General features: G+C 43.4%; 1 long non-coding RNA gene across 3 annotated transcripts; it reads right to left on the bottom strand.

Moving 5' to 3' along the window:
* Nucleotides 1–3,119: 3,119 nt before the first annotated feature.
* LOC117797223 lies at nt 3,120–5,088 on the bottom strand. Of its 3 annotated transcripts, none has more exons than XR_004622142.1 (4): nt 4,955–5,088; nt 4,694–4,814; nt 4,087–4,380; nt 3,120–3,538 (listed from the first exon to the last, which is right to left on the bottom strand). It is a non-coding gene; the product is annotated as an uncharacterized LOC117797223 (long non-coding RNA). The 3 variants fall into 3 exon arrangements; XR_004622141.1 differs by having other exon boundaries at nt 4,740–4,814; XR_004622140.1 differs by having other exon boundaries at nt 4,740–4,876; nt 4,955–5,009.
* Nucleotides 5,089–21,624: the final 16,536 nt, after the last annotated feature.

Below are 21,624 nucleotides of genomic sequence, written 5' to 3'. Positions count from 1 at the left end.
ACGGTACGCCAGTGCTGGCAAGCTAAAGGGAAGCTTTTCTCTGGATTCCATAGAACTTTTGGTTAAGCTTAGATTCTGTTTCTAAGTGCTTATAGAGATTTTATGTCCCCAAATAGTTTGGTTTTCCAAAGTAACAGTCTCCTCTATTGAAGACCGTCAGCCTCAGAATTCCATCATCCTTTGGCCAAGGCCTGCTGAAGTCTGCCCTGATATCTTCCCATCCCTAAAATGGGTAAGGTGACGAGGCCTCCTTACCATATGTTAAAGGGGCCTCAGAGATGACCTAGACCCACCTTTTACTTCACTGATGAGGCCTATGGAGACAGTTAGTTGGTGATAGATCCAGAACTAAGCCCAGAATTACCAGCCTTGATTTCATTATTCTTTCCACTCTACAGGATATATGAGTGGGAGGGGGGTCAGGGAGGCAGGAGACATCCCTACAGGCTGCAAAACATCACAGTTCTGTGTGAGAAGGAGAGCAATCCAGAGGACTCTGAAAGGCCACTGGTTTAAGAGTCGCCAGACAGATTACTGCCATGGAAACGAGAGTGCCACTGGGAGCCTGATAACTTGTCTGCAGAGTGTTCCAAGAGCAACATTTCCTGACCAGTCCAGGCCACCATTTGTTCCCCAAGGCCAGACATAACTTCTGGGCAAAGAGGGTGATTCTGAGGGAGGAGCTCCCTCCCCAAGCAGAGCTGTGGCTGCAGAGATGCAGGAATCAATGAAGCAAAGGAGCGAGGGCTGAAACAGGACCTTCTCCCAGGTAAGCCGGAGAGGGAGGAGGAGCCTACGGAGGACAGGGGGCAGCCACAGGGAGGCAGGACTTGAACCAGGACAGAGTCGAGTGCGGGAACCTAAGACGCTCACGAAATAGGGCCCAACATGCCAAACGCTGTGGGAATCAGAGGAACAGGCTATGGAGGATTGGAAAAGGTTTTCATCCAGTTTGTTGTGATGGGAGTAGAGCCAGACTGTGAGAGAAGAAGTGAGAGGCTTGTGAGGGGGTGGGGGCAGCAAGAATTCACTACTTTAAGCAGCTGGTTGCAGCATTATTCACCATATCCGAGACGTGGAGCAGCCTAAGTGCCCACTGACAGATGAATGGATGAAGAACATGGGAGAGATATCTATCTATCTATCTATCTATATCTATATCTATATATATATGTATATATATATATAATATTAAAATATTTAGCCACTAAAAAGAGGAAATCTTGCCATTTGTACAACAGAGCTGGACCTTCAGGGCATTTTGCTAAGTGAAATAAGTCACACAGAGAAAGACAAACACTGTATAATCTCACTTATATGTGGAATCTAAAAACAAAACAAAACCAAAAAACAAAGTTCATAGATACAGAGAACAGATTGGTGGTTTCCAGAGGCAGGAGGCTGGGGGTGGGCAAAATGGGTGAAGGGGGTCAAAAGGTACAAACTTCCAGTTCTAAGATAAGTAAGTCCTGGAGACATAATGTATAGCATGATGACTATAGTTAACGATTCTGTTTTGTATACTTGAAAGTTGCTAAGAGCATAGATCTTAGAAGTTCTCTTTATAAAAACACAAAATTGAAACTCTCTGTGGCGATGATGTTACCTAGACGTACTGTGGTGACCATTTGGTAGCATATACAAATAATGGATCATTATGTTGTGCACCTGACACTAATATAACGTTGCATGTTAATTATACCTGGATTGAAGAAAAACAGCCTGCTGTTGAGAGGAAATAGATATCTAAGAATGTTTAACTGATAATCTTGGTGTTTACCAATAACAGTTCAATATATGATTTTGAGACTTACATGATACAAGGGCTGGGGAAGCTTCTCCTTCCAGGAAGGGGCTTGGAGAAAATCCGCCCTACTTATAATTTCAGGCCAACCTACCTTTGACAGAGGATAAGCAACTGCCCTTTTATTTCCATAAGGAAATGAATGAATGAATGAATACTTGGAATGACATTTCTGAAAGATTACCAACTCCTGATGTAAATCATGTAAGGAACAGTCAGAGACTGAAAGCCCAGGGTCAAAGCAGAAGAGGTGGGAGGAATTGAGTGTTGGTCTCTCGGCTCTTCCAAGGCCCCAGAAATGAAATGTGGGGAGTTGAATTCCTCACTGGCAGCGGCCTCTGAATTCTCCGCCTTGGAATTCCATGAGGAATGTGCTTTTGTTTCTATCACAGCTTACTAATTGTGTCTTAAATATGCCCAGCAAGGCATGGGAATGTTGCCTATGAAAACATTTTGGGGCTATTTGAGCTTTCAATTCAACAGATGGAAACTCAGAGAGACTAGATGGCTGTGTCAACAGGGGACACTTTCAGATGTTTGATATGTGCTGTCTTTTGCTGCCCATTTTAATAGGACCAAGCAATGGGTACAAGCAGAACTGTAGTCTTCCGAGTGAAGACTCATGTCTATTTTTCTCTCAGGCAGGGCACATGGGACCAGGAAGAGCTAGGCTACTTGCCGAATGGTCCAAGTACAACTATTTGACCTTTGGGGAGGTGGTGGTAGGAAATGGAGCCAGGTCAGTCATAGAGTAGCTATAATAACGCCAGGAAGTCTTTAGTCTTCCATTATATGTCCCTCTGGTGGAGTAGCATAAGTTCAAAGCCTGGATTTGACGTGAACTGTGCCTTGTACAATTTCCTGGATATCCCAGATGTTGGTTTCCTTGGCGGTAGCCTGACCCTGCTCTTATCCCCAGGTGGCCACAGACTGTATTGAGTGTACAGAGTGTACAGAGTCTCAGGCTCTGGGGGCAGATAGACCTAGGTTCTAATCCCAGCAGAGCCATTTGCTAGCTATGGCACCTTGGGAGGAATCTCAGACCCCGCCCCCAGACCTGCTGAACCAGAATGTGTGGAGGGAGAGCCTCCACTATCAGTGAGCTTTCCAGATCTCTTAGTTTCTAAGATGTGAGACCACTGTCTTAGGGTTTCCCCTTTTCCCATCCTTTTCTATTCAAGTTCTTAACATCAGTTTCTTGCAGTAGATTTTTTTTTTTTTAAGATTTTATTTATTTGTTTGTCAGAGAGAAAGAGAGAGCATGCACAAGCAGGGGGAGCTGCAGGCAGAGGGAGAAGCAGGGTTCCCGCGCAGCAAGGAGCCCCATGTGGGACTGGATCCCAGGACCTGGGATCATGACCTGAGCAGACGAAGGCAGATGCTTAACCAAATGAGCCACCCAGGCGCCCCTCTTGCAGTAAATTGTTAATTTAAGCTCTTGGAGCAAGTGTTGTTTGTTTGCTTGTTTTTAGCCTAGGGAGATGGACTGTTTGGAGAGAAGAATTCAAAGGTCATTGATCTTGGATAAGAAAAAAAAATACTTCTTTTCAGTAACCTCAGGCTGAAATTAGGCATTTCCTTCCCTTAGGAGCAGAGGAGACACACTGCAGCAGCAACAGTAGGGCGTCTGACGCTCTCGCCAGGGGAGACACAGGTATTTCCAGCGCACGTTACAGTTGGTGCACACCTCTTCAAAGATCATGAACTCTCATCAGGACTTTGACATGATGGTAGCTATGAGTTAATAAAGAAGCACATATATTGTACCACAATTTAAAAAAATGCCTTTAGTAACTCTATTTCAACATCATTGGTTTTCTTTGTTTTAAAACATGCATTTGAAAATGCTATTCAGAGAAGGGGTCTACAGACTTCCCCAGACTGTCAGAAGGGCCAGGGCACAAAGAACTTAAGAATCCTTGGGGCTCCTGGGTGGCACAGCGGTTAAGCGTCTGCCTTCGGCTCAGGGCGTGATCCCGGCGTTATGGGATCGAGCCCCACATCAGGCTCTTCTGCTGTGAGCCTGCTTCTTCCTCTCCCACTCCCCCTGCTTGTGTTCCCTCTCTCACTGGCTATCTCTATGTCCGTCGAATAAATAAATAAAATCTTTAAAAAAAAAAAAAAAGAATCCTTGCACTAGACAGTGTCCGACTCCCGGTGCCGCTCCAAGACGCAGCTAACTCCGCTTGTCCAGCTGTCCTCCTCTCTAACGGAAATCAGCGTGAGGAAGATATCGGTGATGGGAATGGCTGTGAGGGTAGGAGCTTTCTCCCAAATCTCACCTACAGCTTCTGACCGGCACTGACCAGCTCCGGAAGGCTGCAGGGGTGAAGAACACCGCTCGCACATGTTTACTTGAGCTGGACCGGACTCCCCCACCCTCGGGGGTCTGGCCCTTCAGGAACACCCATCAGGCATCTGCTGGAGCACCCCGGCCGTGGAGAAACTCCTCCGTGAAAACAAAAAAGGAAGACCAGATGTTCAGGCGTCCCTCTTGTCACAGATCAATGCGTCTGCGGAGGGATTCCGTGCACACAGTCGCCCGGTCCTGTCCAGGTCCTCCATCCCCGGGAGAGCTAGACGCAAACACAGCTGATTAGCCTGACAATGACAACAGCAGCAGCCGCCACAGCTAATTGTGTGTCAGGCACCACCCTTACTGCTTTGTAAATATTGCCTCACTTAAGTCTTGGACCCCCCCCAACAACATGCATGATGCCAGTGCCGTTTTACAATCATTGGAGGGGCAATGATAAAAAGTTCACCACTACTTCCGTTCTCTATTAACTGATATTAACGTCGTATCTGCTCTGCTCAGTTACTGCTGGATGCTGGAGACCAGTGTGTGAAGAACTATGCACAGTAAGTTACAGATGGTATAACGCTCACGTGGTCAGGTGCAGGTGTGGCAGGGGGTAGGAGCGCAAGCTCTTACGTGGGAATCCCGGGGTTGGAATTCTGACTTCACTCCCGGCCTTGGGCAATGACTTTTCTGTGCCTCCGTCTTCATCTGAATCAAGGAGATAACAGCGTCTTCCTCAGTGGGAAGTGGGGAGGACGAAAGGAGATAACCTATTAAAGCATTCAGCACAGCAACTTGCACGTAGTAAGTTCAACATGTTAGTCATTATTACCATCATTCATACTTACGCGTTTGTTACGAAAGGCACCAGGAACTTGAATATCTCCAAGATCTTTGGAGATAAGAAGGTAGAACATTCCAGGCATGCCTCGAAAACAGAGAACAACTGAAACATAATTAATTCAGGCTGGTTTTAGTGTGCATCTCTTGTGTTTGCCAGTTCAGCATATGCTCTCCTCCGCTGGTAAAAGCACCCAGCTTTGCTTCGGGAAATGGCCCTTCTCCGTGCCACGGAGTTCTGACTTAGTGCCTCCTCATCCCAGGCCACAGGGACTCACTTCTGTTTCCCTCTGGGTTTGCAACGTTCGTGGGGTGAGCAGCTGGACTGTTGACAGTCCTTTTACCTACGCTGGGAGAGAGCCTGCCCAAGGCATGGAGAGCGAGACGGAGCTGCAGGGAGATGATCTGAACCTCTGGATCCGTCTGTGCCCGAAACAGCACACACACCAGAGCCCCCGACTGGTGACTGAACAGCTCTCTCTTCTGCTTATCCTGTTTGAATTCAGCTTCCATCTTTGTCACTGAAAGAGGACTCCAAAAATAGTTATCTATCCCTAGCTTCTGGGCATACTTCAGTTTCATATTTTATTACTTACGGAATATTTTTGTCTGCTCACTGCTCACTAATAATAACAATAATAATAATAGTTCCTATGCCTGATCTCTCTGCCAGCCTGGCAATAATTATTAGGTTAAGTAATTTGTTTAAAGAATGAGGAGCAGAGGTGGGATTTAAACTCAAGTTTGTCTGATTCTACATCTGTGAGTTTCCTACTACAGCAAACCTCCGCTTCACCTTGAGGTAAAAATATTTTCCATCTGAATGCATCTTTGACATTACAATGAAAGTCAGTAAATAAACAGGTTAATTTAGCAAAATTCACTCGAAATGTCTTTTTTAGGTCAAATCTTTTTTGAGAATTATGACTGGAAGTGTTGCTTTATATGACATCATTCAAGTCCAGCCTGCCAGTAGCAACAAAGTCCTTGTTTCCAAGAGAAAAACACGAAATTAGTGCATATTTTACAGTGGCTTCTATGCAAGGTAAACTAGGAGAGGGTAGGGCTGGAAGTGTCCTTTGCCTTCAAGTAGCTTGAACTCCGTGGGGCAAATCCACATAAAATGAACTAAACCTCCAGCAGGCCAGTTAGTTATAAGCTACCATCAGTACAAGTAAGGGGCTCTAATCACAGAGAAAGAGGCAAGTATTAATGGGAATGGGTACCTCAGGGAGGGAAGACTCCAAGGAGGGGGAGCTGTTGAGCTGTCTGCAAGCATGAGAAGAATTCCTCAGAAGTATGTGTACTCCAGTGATCCAAGAGTTCACAGTCAAAAGCTGGATCCTAGAGCACTCTAAGGTTTCACTGTGGGCCTGCCATCTTCAAATACTGCACTGGGGGCAGGAATACAACAGGAGTGCGGACAGTCCCAGCCGCACAGCGCTGACCCGACAAGGGTATGCAGCATAAAGCCATGAGTGTGAAACTAGGGGTAGGTGTGGGGTGCGGTGGGAGCGTGTGTCCATGGCCCTGTCTTCGGTGGTCAGGACAACTCACGTGGCATCTGAGGGGTGAGCGCAGAGAGCACCACAGGGGGGCACTCTTCAGAGACTGTGGAGCAGTGGAAGCCAGTCCGGAAAACTAGTGATAACAGTTGGGGGAATAATTTGTTGTTTGCTAGAGCATTTCCAGGTGGGCTGGAGCCCGGAGAGGCAGTGGGAGAATGTGCAGGGACCAGAAGGAGCCGGGCACTGAGGAGCACAGGAAGGATTTGGGATTCCCTCAGTCCCTCCCTGCCTTTGACGTGAACATCACTGTGAAGAATTCCCATTCTGTGAAATGGATTAGAAGCTTGGACAAAGGACTCCAATTGGCTCCCACTTCTTTTTTTTTTTTTAAGATTTTTATTTATTTATTTGACAGAGGGAGAGAGCACAAGCAGGGGGAGAAGCAGAGGGAGAGGGAGAACGATTCCCCACTGAGCATAAAGCCCAATGTGGGGCTCAATCCCAGAACCCCGGGATCATGACCTGAGCCGAAGGCAGATGCTCAACCAACAGAGCCACTCAGGTGTCCCCGGCTCCCACTTCGTATTTACTCCCTCCTAACTCAGCTCAGCCTCGCAGAGTTCTGAATTTCTGTCTCCACCTTTGTAGTTTGTTACTTATGGTTCTCAGCTTACCTTCAGCTTTGCACCCTAGTTCCTTACCTATGAATAACTCTGCTTCATGGGCTTCTGAAGACCAGAGGCACATGGCTTCCCTCCACCCCCAACCTGACCGCCATGACGTGTCTTCCCTTTTCTCTCTCCCCATCTTCTCTGGGCTGTGCACAACAGCTCCCCTCAGCCCTGGAAGTGGTTTGCTTTAGCTCTCACCTCAGCACAGGTAGTTTAGCAAGAGGGGGAGAAAGACGGATATGGGTAGGGTAAAACCCAAGGCCCAGGGCTCTGCTCCTCTCTTTGCCTGTGGCCCCTGCCCCAGGTCCTGCTTCTTCTCCCCTGTCCCTCATTTCACCTCAGGTCTGCTGTTAAGTACCAGCTTCAATGATACATGGACACCTCTGTTAACCCTGGTCTTCAGGCTTCTCTCAACTATCCACATCTGCCAATTCACCATGAAGTGTGAAGAGGGCAGGTATTAGAACATCTCTGTGTGTCTTTCTCCATGAGATCTCAATGAAAACAGAATGAGGAATAGCGGACAGCTTTTTAAATCCTAGGTCAGCTTCCCCTTTATTACCACACAGGAAGACACTTAGAATCCTTTTTTTTTTTTTTTAACTTGCTTTGAGCATAGAAAACTAAGAGGAAAAACTCTAGGACTATTGTTTGCTCCTCAATGAAAAGATAGCAAAGGTTTTCACAGATACAGGTAGCCAAGCCTTGAGGCCCCTGGGAGAAAAGGGGTGGCAGGGAGTCAGTCCTCTGAGAGTTAAGCGGACCAGTTATTTTCACCAGAGTCCCTATCCTCAGCCTATATCAGGATGACAATTTATTCTCCTGGGTTTTAGTCACTAAAGGATCAAACACACTTGGATCTAGACGTGAATGCGGGAAGTATGGCGTTAAAATACTGCCCCTGCCACAGCAAGGAGAAAACCGATTCTCCTTCTCACAGAAGAGTCCTGGGGGTAACCAACTGTTGTATTGACTCTTGACCACTAGGGGGCAGAAGAAGATAAAAGTTCTCGTCAGAAGGCTCCCGGAACAGTGGAATATTGGCCTCCCCGGTTCTTTTCCAGCTTTCTCTCTGTGTATGGTCTGTTTCAGGCTAACTCTCTCAGGGGGGTGTTAGAGGAAATTGCAGTGCAACCTTTGAAGCACGAAGGTTGAGCAATGATTCTCAAAGTGTGGCTCCCAGATTCTTGAGGGTCACTGAGACCCTTTCAGAGAGCCCATGAAGTCAAAGTATTGGCACCCCAATATCAAGCCATTATTTGCCTCTTTCTCTGGGTTGATACCAGCACCAACAGTGCAGAAACGATGGTGGTTGAATGATCATCTTGAAGAAAAACACTCGTGCAGCCTGAAGAGGAGGCCCTTTTTTTTTGGCAACACCGTTTTTACTTAAAAATAATAATAATAATAATAATAATAATAATAATAATGAAAAGGTCTGGCAAACAAATTGTGGTTTTTCAAACTTCAGTATTTGGCAGATATTTTCTCAAAAATAAAGGGAGCTTATTCCTTTAAGGAAGCACCTAACAGTATTTGTGCCAGTATTTGTGGTAAAATTTGAGCTTTCAAGTGAAAATTCGAAATCCAGAAAATTTGCATCTACACAGTGAGTTTCGTGGGTTCTCCATATTTGAAGACTTTTCTGATTAATTTGATCATGGTGGCGATATTGATGAATTTGGTGTTTTATATTGTGTAATTAAATGCATCAAAAATTTGGAGATCTGTATAACTCAGCGAACCACTGTATTACCTTATGCATGGGTAAAAGGTCTGTTCAAAGTGCAAGATAGTTCAATGGATTTCAATGTAACAGAGTACAAAAAAGTTTCAAATTCTATATTGTTACTATTCCTTAAGAAACTAACACTTGGTAGTTACCTGTAGTATAAAAGCTCAAAAGCCATAGGCAAGGTACCTGGCTGGCTCAGTCAGAACGTGTGACACTTGATCTTGGGGTGTGAGTTCGAGCCCCAGGTTGGGTGTAGAGATTACTAAATATAAATAAATAAATAAACTTAAAAAAAAGAAACAAACATATTACCCACCCACCCCCTGCAAAATAAAAGGAAGAAAGTAAAAAGAGCCACAAGCAAGTCTGAGAATCTGTTGAAATACCTTTCCCTTTCCAACTACTTATCTGGATGAGGCTGGATTTTTTTTCACGTCCTTCAACCTAAACAACAGAGCACAAGCAGACTGAATGTACAAGCAGAGATACAAGACTCTGATAACCAACAACCACTAACTCTACCATGTTTTCAATAGACATTCAAGGGATAGAATATCTTTTAAAGATTTTTGAAATTTATTTATTTGACAGAGAGAGAGGCAGCAAGAGAGGCAACACAAGCAGGGGGAGTGGGAGACGGAGAAGCAGGCTTCCCGATGAGCAGGGAGCCTGATGTGGGGCTCGATCCCAGAACACTGGGATCATGACCTGAGACGAAGGCAGACACTCAACGACTCAACCACCCAGGCGCCCCAAAGGGATAGGATATTTTTATTTGCTCCCTGTCATTTAATTACTACAGATAAACTTGGCTTCCTTCTTTGTCTACAAACCTTCCTCTTTAGAAAACAAAATATCTTGGTCAAGATCATTGTAAGTGGCTTTGTTATCAGCAGTATGATTCTATCACCTTACACTGTAAATATTTTGTAGTTTATAAAGACCATACACTCAAATACCAACACAGTCCACTCAAATACCCCAAGGAAAATGAGGTCAAGATGGGATTTACCCTTAGTCATACAGCAACTAGCAGAAGCCTAACTAAAACCCTGGCTTTATGATTCTAGGTCGTTTGCTGCCTCATTACACTGCTGGAAAGTAGTTCTCCACAGGCAGTTTGTTAGAGGAGGGAGGGGAGAAATGCAGGAGGCCTGTTGATTTTGCATTTGAGAAAGACCAACTGTATCACACGCAGATCGGCAGGACTGAGGAGAGCGGGATTCTTGGGTGAGGTAGATGGCGGGTCCAAACTCATGCAAACGATTCAGATTCTTTATTCAAGTGACTCGGACTTGTGGGAATAGGGAGAACATCGTATCTGATTCATAATCAGAGATAGTACTCCTTTTCCTTGAACCCTCAAGAGGGCCCCAGAGCTTTTAATCTCTGCCAAGTGAGAAAGGAGCCTGATACTGGTCATGGGGTACTGGGCTTCCTTTTATTTTTTGTTTCTATTTTTTTATTGGTAGAGATTTTTATTCTTAAGTAATCTCTACACCCAACATGGGCTCAGACGCACAACCCCAAGATCAGGAGTCTCATGCTCTACCAACCAGCCAGGCATCCCTGGGCTTCCCTTTAAACTGCCGTGTCTTCACTCTGTCCATTTGTTACAGCTTTGTTCCAAGTATAAACAGACAAGCAGAGTAAAATCAAGGCAGGGAAGCTATGTATTTGGTCAGAATGATGATTTTTCTGGAAGCTGAGAGTAGTTTATATCATGTCACCAGTGTCTCTTCCATTTATTCCATTTTCTCCTTTATAAGACTTCTCCCTAAAGACTTGGCAACTTGAACAATATTTACATTTGTATGGCTCCTCCCAGTTTTCAAAGTATTTTTCACAAGATTTGTCCACTGAGCCTCGGAAGCTTACCTCTATGAGGAAAGTAGGCTAGGTATTCCTGGCCTGTGGTGCCCCTGGTAAGCAGAATTATTTAGAAGTGATATAAAAGATCCCTCTAGACTGCCTGCACAATGAGCTGGTGGGGATAGAGGGCAACTACCCTGGGGCACCCCTGCCCAGGTCCTGTCCCACCATCCACTTGGAGAAAAGGAAACACCAGAACTTGGTGTTCGTCAGACCAAGGCCCCAGTGTTTCTGATTCAGTTCATTTAGGGCATAGCTTGAGAATGTGCATTTTAATCAAATTCCCAGTAGTATTTCTGGTCATGGGACGACACTTGGAGAATCTCTGCTTTGACTCACACCATATACGTTTGCAGAATTGGTCCACAACTTTGTCCATGAAGGAACCTCATCCCTGTCCATGAAGGAACCCACCTTTTATGAATGGCTCTTTTTATGGCTGAGGAAGATGAATAGGGATTAAGTGATTTGTCCAAGGTCACATTGATAGAGACTTGGTAGAGTCTGAAGTAGCAAGGTCTTCTGATTCCTAATCAAGGGTAGTTTCTAAGGCTTTTACTGTTTTGTAACTTTCTTTAATAACAGACAGGGACGACTGGCAATTGTTACAAAGTGTTCCATAAATACATGTTTAGTTGAACTTTTGGCTCAGTGTGATCTAAGGAAATAAGAAAAGAAAACGAATCCTTCCTATTTTTATTCATGACACGTGGGAGATAGAAATGTCCTTTGTTATACTTGAGAACATCAAGGATAGAAACATATAAAATACTTAATTTCAGCTCTTCAGAATGGCATGTCTACACTAAATGCTGGTGGGTTCTCAAAGATAGTAGGTTTCAACGCAAGTCAATAAAAAACCATTTTTGATATTCACTGTGAGAAATATCTCTGCTGGGGCTATAAGTAAGATCTGGTCTTTGACTTCAAGGAATGTGTAGTTTAGTGGGAAAAAACAGAATGTTGATAATTAACTCCAGTGTTACACCAGATGGAATGTGATATCTACCAACATGGAGATCCGCACTGTACAGAACAGGGAGCCAGAGGAGAGAACGAGGTTTCACTTAGCAATATTGTGGAGCATGTGACATCTGAACTGAGCCTCTAAAAGGTAAGAGGATCTTGTCTGGTAAAGACAAAGAGGAAGAATCTTCTGGGTAGAGAAAACTGCATGGGAAAAGATGCAGGTAAGCCCAGAGCTTGCTTGAGGAGTAGCGACTTCTCCATGTGGTCTGGGAAGGGCACACACATGCAATGTGAGATGCCACTGAAATGTCAGTGGAACAGTCAAGAATGATGGGACAGTTCTGGGCCAGGAGAGACATGATCAGAGGCAAGCTATAGAGAAGGTGGCGGTGGCAGGTAGCAGTATGGAGGACGGCTGGAAGGGACAAGAAGAGACCAGCAAGGAGGACACCTCAGAAGCTGACATGAGTGAGACAATGGATTATGAGTCTTTGGTGTAAACTTGGTTTTGAACCTGGTTTCAACTTACTACCGCTGTTACCTTAGGCAAAATGTAGCTCTCTTCGGTCTTCAGTTTTCTCATCTGTGAAAAGAGAGTGTCGATGCTGGCTTAAGTCTATCTACTGCAAACTTTCTGTGATTCTGGGAATCTGACTTGTCCTCTGCTGCATATTTAATTCTGGATGACTTGGGTCACTTTTTAATCCTTCAATTTTGCTAACATGATTGTGGCTCCATTTGAGATTACAAAGTTGAAATAAAATACAACCGAAGGTCCCATTGATCTGGCCATAGTTTGGTGTAGAAGTGTGAAGACGAAATTCTTATTTAAACCTGCTTTATTTAGAACTTTTTTCAACTATACCAACTTTTCAAGTAGGGTTGATTTGCAACAGAGAAAATTTTGTCTTGCTGAGTTTACAAACTCATGGGACAGGAAGCATGATTTCAACTCTGAAAATGTGGTAGGTTACTTAGGTTACTTCTTATAAACACACGGGTTTGCATCAGGGGTAGAGGCCAGATTTCATGACGATGACTGGAAATATTCGGGAACAGATGAATCACATAATACAACGCTTCAGCTGGAAATTGAATGTATCCTACTGTTAAGACTTTATCTCAAAATGTTCTGTGAAATCTAAGGGAGCTGGAGGAACCCTCAGCCCAAGGTGTGGGATGTCATGGTCTATCTAGCAGAGACTCCAGCCAGAAGACCAAATGTGGCCTTTTGTTCTCTCCTGGGGGATGGGAAGGATATGGAAAACAATGCTCTGGCCATAGAGAAGATTCAAGGGAATAAAAATGAATCATCGCTGGCCGCCAGGAAACACTAGGAGTTCTCTAAATGGAACGAGGTCCTCCTGTACCTTGGGTGGGAGGAAAGGGAGTGAAGGGAAACAGCAGCTGGTGGGGGAGATGGAAGCTGGAGAACACGACCCGGCATTAGGCCTTAGGCTCACACCCAGCAACCACCGTAAAGGAACAAACCCAAAGGCATGTGAGACTATGCTGGTTTCCTGTGGTGTCCCTTAGGGAGGTGGTTTTTTTTTTTTTTCTTGAGCTGCCTTTGGTGATTTCTTAATCAGCTGCCCCAGCCCCCAATCTCCACCCTGTGCAATGTCATCTGCATAAGAATGTGGAGAATGCGAACAACTATTCACGCATGTCCGGAAGGGCTCTGAGAATTATGAGGCTGCACGTGTAGCCTGCTACACAAAGGGTATCCAACCAGCAGGCTGGGAACACAAATTGCTGCCTTAGGCAAGGAAGGCCCCAGGGTCAAGGGACATCTGGAGCCTGAGTCCAGGCCCTCAACTGGGACTTTGGAAGAATTTCAGGCACATCCTGCTCCTTGCTGGACCCTGAGGCATGGGATTTGGGCTGGATTCTCTGATGCTTCTTGTATTTCTTTAATTAACTAAATGAGTTAATTACTTTTTAAGCATCCTTCTCTCTCTCCATTTATTTCAGACTTCTTTAGTGTTTCTAAATAATGTCCTTTTTTAAACCTTTTTATTAATGTTATTTTCAAACATACAAAAAAATAGAGGATAGTATATTGAACCTGTACCACCTAGCTTCAATATTAATCAATATTTTCCCAAATTTGTTTCACTTATGTCTCCGCCCCCCTTTTTTTTTATCTAGAGTACTTGGTATTAAAGCAAATACCAAATATCATATCATTTCAATTGTAAAACTTTCAGAATGTATTGCTAGCAGATAAGGACTTTATTTTTTAAAGTAAGTTCTAGGCAAATCTTGGTCTTGAACTCATGACCCTGAGATCAAGAGTCACGTGCTGTACCAACTGAGCCAACCAGGGACCCTAGATAAGGACTCTTTTTTTTTTTTAAGGTAACAATACTACTATCATATATCATATATAATAAAATTAGTAATTTTTTAATATCACATAATCATGGACAAAGACCAAATATATTCCTTATTATACCACAGAATCCGAACAAGATCCACACATCATACATATTGGTTCCTCTCTCTCTCTCTCTCTCTCTTTTTTTAATGGCATTTATTTGTAGGAGAAATTGGGTCATAAGTTTCTATAGAATTTCCCACATCCTAGATTTGGCTCATTGCATCCTTGTGGTATTTTTCCCAGGATCCTTACTTCCTTTTCATTAGGAAGTGTTATTTAGAGACTACCATCTGGGCATGAGGGATAGTCTTTGCCAATGAATTGTCATTGTTTTATGAATTTTTCAAAGTAAATAATGAGAAAATATTTATTTTTAAAAATGAAGAAAAACTGAGTTCCTGTTAATATTTACAATTTAAGTTCATGGTTACAGGATTTTTACTTAACTTACTTGATTTTATATTTGTATCTTATTTCTCCTTTGGTGAAAAACTTGGTTCCTATGATATTACCATAATTACTTATTAGCTCTAGTTCACAACACATTTAACATAGGTTAAGATTTTCTTGCAGTAATTCCACGGAAGCAGTATTGTTCCTTATGTCTCTGAGGATATCAATTATAGTTCCTTTTTGCATTAGCGTTTTCTTTTATTCCCTTTATTGTTTCGTTTTCACTACCTAGGTTTTCTTAAACGTCTGATGAACCTTGGCTACTGATTCAAAAATAAGAGATACTAAAACATCAGTATTACTAATAACAGTAAGATTACTAAAATAAGAGTATAAAATCAAAGAAAGTAAGTAAAAATCCCATAATCTTCCATTTGAATAGGAAATATCAGTATGAATTTATTTTTTTCCTTAAAATAAATAAAAGATACATACTTCATTGCTCTGTCCCCAAAAAGGCTGAGAAGTGATGATAATTCAGTAGTAATATGCACAACAAGCATTCCGATTCTGGTCTCTAAATACCATTCCCCACTAAGAGAAACCAGAACTCTTTGGAAAAGTTCCTGATTCCAAGTCCAGGGCAGGAAATTAACAGGTAAGTCTGGGACACCATTTTCTGTCAAGGAAGAAATAAGCCTTTCAAAACAAATGGAAGAGCACATCAAAAGGCCACAAAAGCCACCTTTGAGGCTCCCATTTGCCAAAGATGGGGCAATTTGAGCATGAAAAAGAATCAGATATACAAAAATTCCTGAGTTTATAATGATTTTCAAAAATATTTCATTGGTCATCTTTGGAGGTTGCTAGGGCACCAAGTCATTACTCAAAAATGTATTGAAAAGGAAAATATGAAAGATTTATCCTGCCTTTCCTGTGTGTACTGTGTTTCAGGGTCACCAAATTGTTGATGTGGAAAAGTTCTTTGTAGGTAATTCCAACCAGTGAATGCAGAAAAAAGTGATAGAATTCAAAAAGCATCCTGCTGTACCCCCCAATGATCTAGGCAATGGTCATCAGTGTTTGCTAAAACAATTGGGTTAAAGTCAACGAAGAACTTCATAATGGAAGCATCATCTGAACCCACTGATACCCATCAGGGGTACCTATCTTAGTATCATTAAAACAATTGGACTATATATAGCGATGTCCTATAGTAGGAAAAACACAACACCGCTTAGGAACATCCTGAACGAGATATTCTTTAAGTTAGATGAGATAGTTTCTCCACAAAATCATGGCATAAAAAGTAGAAGTATGGATTGTTAGAGAATAAAAGATACTTCTAACAACCAAATCCAACGTATGGACTTTGGATCCTGCTTTGAACAAACTCACTATAAAACACATCTTTGAGATAATCAGGGAAATTTGAATATAGGCTTAGTACTCAATTATATAAAGGAATTATTTTAAGTTGTATTATTATAATGGCGTAAGTGCCATTTTTAAAAGTTTTGATCAGCAAAAGATAGATGCATATTGAACTATTTCTAATGGGTTTAAAAATTGGTGAAACTGGGTAATAGATACATGTGAGCTCCTTATTCTGTTCTTTCTACTTCTAAGTTCAAAATTTTCTATTGTTTAGGTTTTTAAAAAATAAAGAATAGGATAAGTCCTTGGTGAATAGTTGAAATCTAAGTTATCTCTAAATAAGCATAGTTTTAAGAACAATAGGAAAAATAAATCTTAGTTAACATAGAACATGGACAAAAAAAGAAAACTGGATATTTCCAAAAGATAATTTAAATGAACAGAATAATCTGATAAACTAGCCATCTCCTCTACCTCTGTTTTGCTTGATTTCTGTGTTGTCACTAGCAGTGTCTAGAGCTCAACTCCCTCTCTTCCATACGACTCTGGTAACACACAAATTCTGATTTTTCTGACTCTTTTTTCCTAGAACTATCTCCCTTCTGTCTGTATTTGTAATGCCACCTAATCCATGCCATGGTGAATTTCCCATGATTAATGTAATTTGTAGGATTTCAGTTTGTCTTCCGTGGTTATAGGTTAGGTTTATTTTTGCTGCATCACTAACGGAGGCATCTGAATTGCATAAGGAAATCCTGTTTGGATCATAGTACAGGTTGGGGCACAGCTCATTCCTTCTAAGCTAGGTTGGCTCTTCTCCAGTGATGATTCCTAACTTTGTCACTTCTTCCGTACCCGCAGTTTACTTACTATAGTGACTTTAAGAGGAAATGAATTTTTCCATTTCTGAAAATTAGCCTTTTTCACAACACAGCTAACTAGCCTGACTGAAGAATGAGAACTCTCCCAGTACAGACTTCTTCTTTTCAGAGGCAAGTGCTGTGGGGGGAACAAATGAGCCTTGTGCTCTGCCCTTAAGGTCAACAGACTGAATGTGGCCTTGTGTGTGTCGTGAATGTACAGTACATGACATCATGCATATTCAGTGGGCTTTTCCAACCGACAGAGTCCCACTCATGACCAAAATTCTCTTTTTAAAAAGGCTCTTCTCTGACTTTTCCTGTCATGACCATGATTCTTCTTCCTTCTTCCTTGTTCCTTTTCCCTTCTCCTCTCTTCAATTCTGCTCTCCTTTTTCTGTCCTTTCCTTTCTTTTCCTCTCTCTGACTTCCCCTCCTGTCCCCTTCCCACCTTTTTCCTTCCTCTCCCTGTCGCCCTTTCCATTCTTCATGAATAAAACTAATAAAGATGTGTGACCTCAACTGTCAGTTTTAGGTTGGGTAAAGTGAAACCTTCTCTATCACTTTCACCCACATTCCAATCCTGCATCTTCAACAGACTAATTGATATTTATATTTGGATATCCCATTACTAAATCCAAAATAAAACTTAGACTCTCCCAAAGAGATTTTCCCTCCGATTTTCTTTGACTTTGTGAGTGACATTTCTGGTTTCTAAGCTGCCCAGATGTGGAGCCCCATACCCATCTGTTGTTCTTTCCTTAACCAGTCTTTTGAGACAAGGAACACATTTTTATTCTCTCAATCTTTGAAACACATCTTTGCCCATCCCTCCTCACCATTTCTACCAACACCATGGTGAGCTGGCCCCTTCTTTACTGAGTTATAATAATGACTCCTCTATGGCCTTTTTTCCCTCTATTCATTTTTCCCCTTGGGTCCCCTGGGCCCACTGCCACCCCAGATGATTCTTCCTCAAACGCTGTGTGACTCATACCATACCTAAAATGTTGTGTGAATACCTAACCTTCTATGTAGGAACCCACATCCTCAGGCTGGCAATTGAAACTTTCTATAATCATTTCTACCCGATGTGTCCAACCTTCTCTCTGTCCAGAAGAGCTTTTCCTGACCGTGTATACACAGCACATTTCCTATCCAAAACTTTCCTTATAGTCTCATCCTCATTTCAGATGCCACACTGCTTCCCCTCCACCGATCTGTGACCTATCCATTCTCCAAGTCCCTGCGAAAACTCTCTTTCCTTCAGAAGGGATTTATGGATGAAATGACTAGATGCCCGGTTTTGCTTTATTTATTTATTTTTTTAAAGATTTTATTTATTCATCCGACAGAGATAGAGACAGCCAGCGAGAGAGGGAACACAAGCAGGGGGAGCGGGAGAGGAAGAAGCAGGCTCATAGCGGAGGAGCCTGATGTGGGGCTCGAACCCACAATGCTGGGATCACGCCCTGAGCCAAAGGCAGACGCCCAACCGCTGTGCCACCCAGGCGCCCCCCGGTTTTGCTTTAAATAATCCAATGGGCAATGGGAAAGTGTGGGGAGGTATAAATGAGATGACCTGGACCCAGGTGGTCATGTTAGGTATCCGGGGGTTTGCTAACCTATTCTCTGTACTTTTGTGTATGTTTGAAATCTTCCATTATAAAAAGTTTAAAAATAGAAATGAAATAGAAGCTAGGAGTGTGGTTATGAAACATGGTGTCCTATATAAGCAGGGCTCATCAACCATGGTGGAGGATTCCAGCAGATTGTATGGTCTTGGGGCAGGCTGGTGGAGAAGAGCACTCTGGTGGTCATGTAATGGCCTATAAAATCAGGTTCTACAAGATTTGTGTCTGTTCTGTTTGTTGCCATACCCAGCCTAGAGAATGTTCCTGGCCCTCCATAGTATTTGTTGAATTAACTTATTGAGTCAAAAGATGATCTCTAGGGGCGCCTGGGGTGGCACAGTCATTAAGCGTCTGCCTTCGGCTCAGGGCGTGATCCTGGTGTTCTGGGATCGAGCCCCACATCAGACTCCTCCTCTATGAGCCTGCTTCTTCCTTTCCCACTCCCCCTGCTTGTGCCCTCTCTCGCTGGCTGTCTCTATCTCTGTCAAATAAATAAATAAAATCTTTAAAAAAAAAAAAAAAAGATGATCTCTAAGTCAAGGTCTGTCTGAGAACAGCCTGCAAATCCATTCTGTCAAAGAAGAAAATGGCCATGTTTCTCTTGGGCTCTAAATCCGTTCACAGTACCCTGTAAAAGCACAGATAAAAGCATCAGACAGCTTATCTATTCAAAAGGTTGTCATGGTGCATGTCTCGTGCTTCATGTACGAATAAAACAGAGAACAAAGAAGTCTCTACCCTCTGGGGCTTTTATGGTAGAGGAGGTACAGACAAGAAAATGCATGGTCCGGAGAGGTAAATGCAGAATGAGGTACATTGTGCCACGGGAGAACAGAAGAGGCACCCTTGACGCTGGAGGCCCAGGAAGCCTTCCCAGAGCTAAGAGCTGAAGGATAAATAGGCATTTGCCTTGTGAGAAGGGAAGGAAAGACTGTGTCAAACAGAGAAAGCAGATTGGAGACGGAGGAACAAATGAAAGAAGTTTGCCAAGGGTGGGTCCTAGAACGAAGGGGATCAGGCAGAGGGGTTGTGAAGGGTCAAGCGATAAGACTGGGCAAGAACAGAGGAGCCAGATCCTGCAGGGTATTGTAGGATAATTTAAGGAATGTGAACTCAGCATAAAAATCTAAGAGAAGACCTTGAAACGTTCCAGAGCATCCAGAGTGATGTACTCAGATTTTGCATTTTAAGAAGTCCCATCTGGCTAAAGTGCTAAGAATGGATGGGAGAGCCTCAGGACAGCAGAAAGAGTTACAAAGCTGGGCAGTCATTTTGAGAAGAGATGGGGCATGAGCAGGGGCAGGGTGGGGAGGTAGGGGCAGAGGGCAGAGGGAGAGAGAATCGAATCTTAAGCAGGCTCCATGCCCAATGCAGGGGTGGAGGGCTCCATCTCCAACCCCGAGATCATGACCTGAGCCAAAAAATCAAGAGTCAGACACTTAGCTGACTGAGGCACCCAGGGGCCCCGCTAGAGAGAGGTGATAGTTACCTTGCCTATCGATGGAAGGGGCACGGGGGAGGGGGCATTTCAGGGTGGAAGGGGAGGCCCTTCTTTAAAATAGGAAATGAGGAAATGAAGAAGTTACCTATCTGTGTGGCCTTTCCCCCACTCTAATGTGGGTGTTTTCCCAAAATCGCTTTTATTTGGGAAAATAAACAAATGTCTCAAGAATGTTCCTACTGTATAGGGTGTGCCAGTTTAGGAATGGAGGGGTGAAGAAGGGGAAAGACCGGTTGGTGGCCCGAGAATGAAGAAGCTGGGTTCTCGTCATTGTTCCACTAACTTCGTTTCCTCCTACACATGTTCTTCAACGTCTTTAGTTCATTGTCTCCTTCATGAAGGTTGATTTTGTTGAGTACTTCCTATATCTTGGCTGTGGGCTTATCTGCGTGGTTGTGATTCCCAGTCAGCTTCTCTGTCATGTCCGTTTGCATGGTCTTCCTGGAAGAGAGGCAAGAGTTGTCCTGCTGACGTGCTTGGATTCTGGTCTGCTTTCAGGAAGAGGAAGGACAGGATGTGTCCCCGGGCAAGGCACCTTACTGGTTTGTTAGATGTTAGTACTCACCACTCCCCACGAAGGTCATCGGCCACCTGCTGCCCTGTCTCTGATCTGATGGAGCCTGGAGGCAGACACTCCATGACTGCTGCCTGGCTGCTGTCCCTATGATACTTCTACCCTGTCTCTTGCGCAGGACCCCCTTCTGCCGCAAGTTTAGACAGCCTCCGTGTGTATACCCCCTTAGTGGGATTCAACGTTCCTCAGCAGTCTCAGATGAGTCTGGACTACAGATTTCCCTTTCAATCTAATCTTCTCAATTTTTATTCCTTTTTAAAAAGGATTTTATTTTTAACTAATCTCTACACCCAACGTGGGGCTCCAACTTACAACCCTGAGATCAAGAGTCCCATGCTTTACTGACTGAGCCATGCAGGTGCCCCTCAGTTTTTATTCTTTAAGTTATTTATGACCAAAGTCTTATCTAGTTTTTAAGCACAATTATTTCTAGGTATTTGGAAGAAACTGCAACTTGTACTTGGTCTACCATTTTGATATGGAGTCTCTGTTCTGGTTAAACCCCCCAGGTATCTCAGAAGCCAATCTTTGATGGTCACTGGGATTTGTATTTATTCACCCATCTTTGCTGAAATGAGAAGAGGACATGGACACTTGGTTAGAAAGTAGGAACAATTTATTTTCTTAAAGCCGATTTCTTTTAATACCTGAATGGGAGTTAGAAGTTTGTATCCAAAAGAGTATTTTTTGGTTATTGGGAAATAGGTCACTCAAAGTCAGAAACATGCTCAATGTCAGAAAAATATCTCTACTTGCCTTTTGGAGTTTGGAATTATATACTCTCCGAAAGAGTGAATGTCAAGCCCCTGGAGCAAGCAGAGCCCCCTCCTCTGGGCTGAGAAATGGTTTGGTTCCAGGCACCTGGAGAATTTATGGACATCTGAATCCAATCCAAGTGAGCAGGAGAGAAGCTTGGGAAAGAGCCAGCCAGGTGCACGACAAAATTAGGGCTACAGCTGGAGAGAGGGGAGTCCTCAGGGGCTGAGTCATAAGTACAGAGAGGATTCCGAGGGCTCTGGAATTCTGGTTAGGCGCTGGTGGTGAAATGAAATTTCGGCTTTGATCCTCTGGGAAGGGGCAGACCCTGTTGAAAGAAATTCCAATCAGAGGCTACTCTCTATTTCACAGAAAAGGGGAAAAAGTTGCAAAGTCCTGAACAAAGAAAAAAAGGTTTTCATTTGCTTATTTGTTTGTTGAGAAG

This window comes from Ailuropoda melanoleuca, chromosome 20 (assembly GCF_002007445.2).
Source record: "Ailuropoda melanoleuca isolate Jingjing chromosome 20, ASM200744v2, whole genome shotgun sequence".
NCBI lineage: Eukaryota > Metazoa > Chordata > Mammalia > Carnivora > Ursidae > Ailuropoda > Ailuropoda melanoleuca.
Note: the sequence above shows the minus strand (reverse complement) of the source record. Positions and strands in the feature narration are given on the sequence as shown.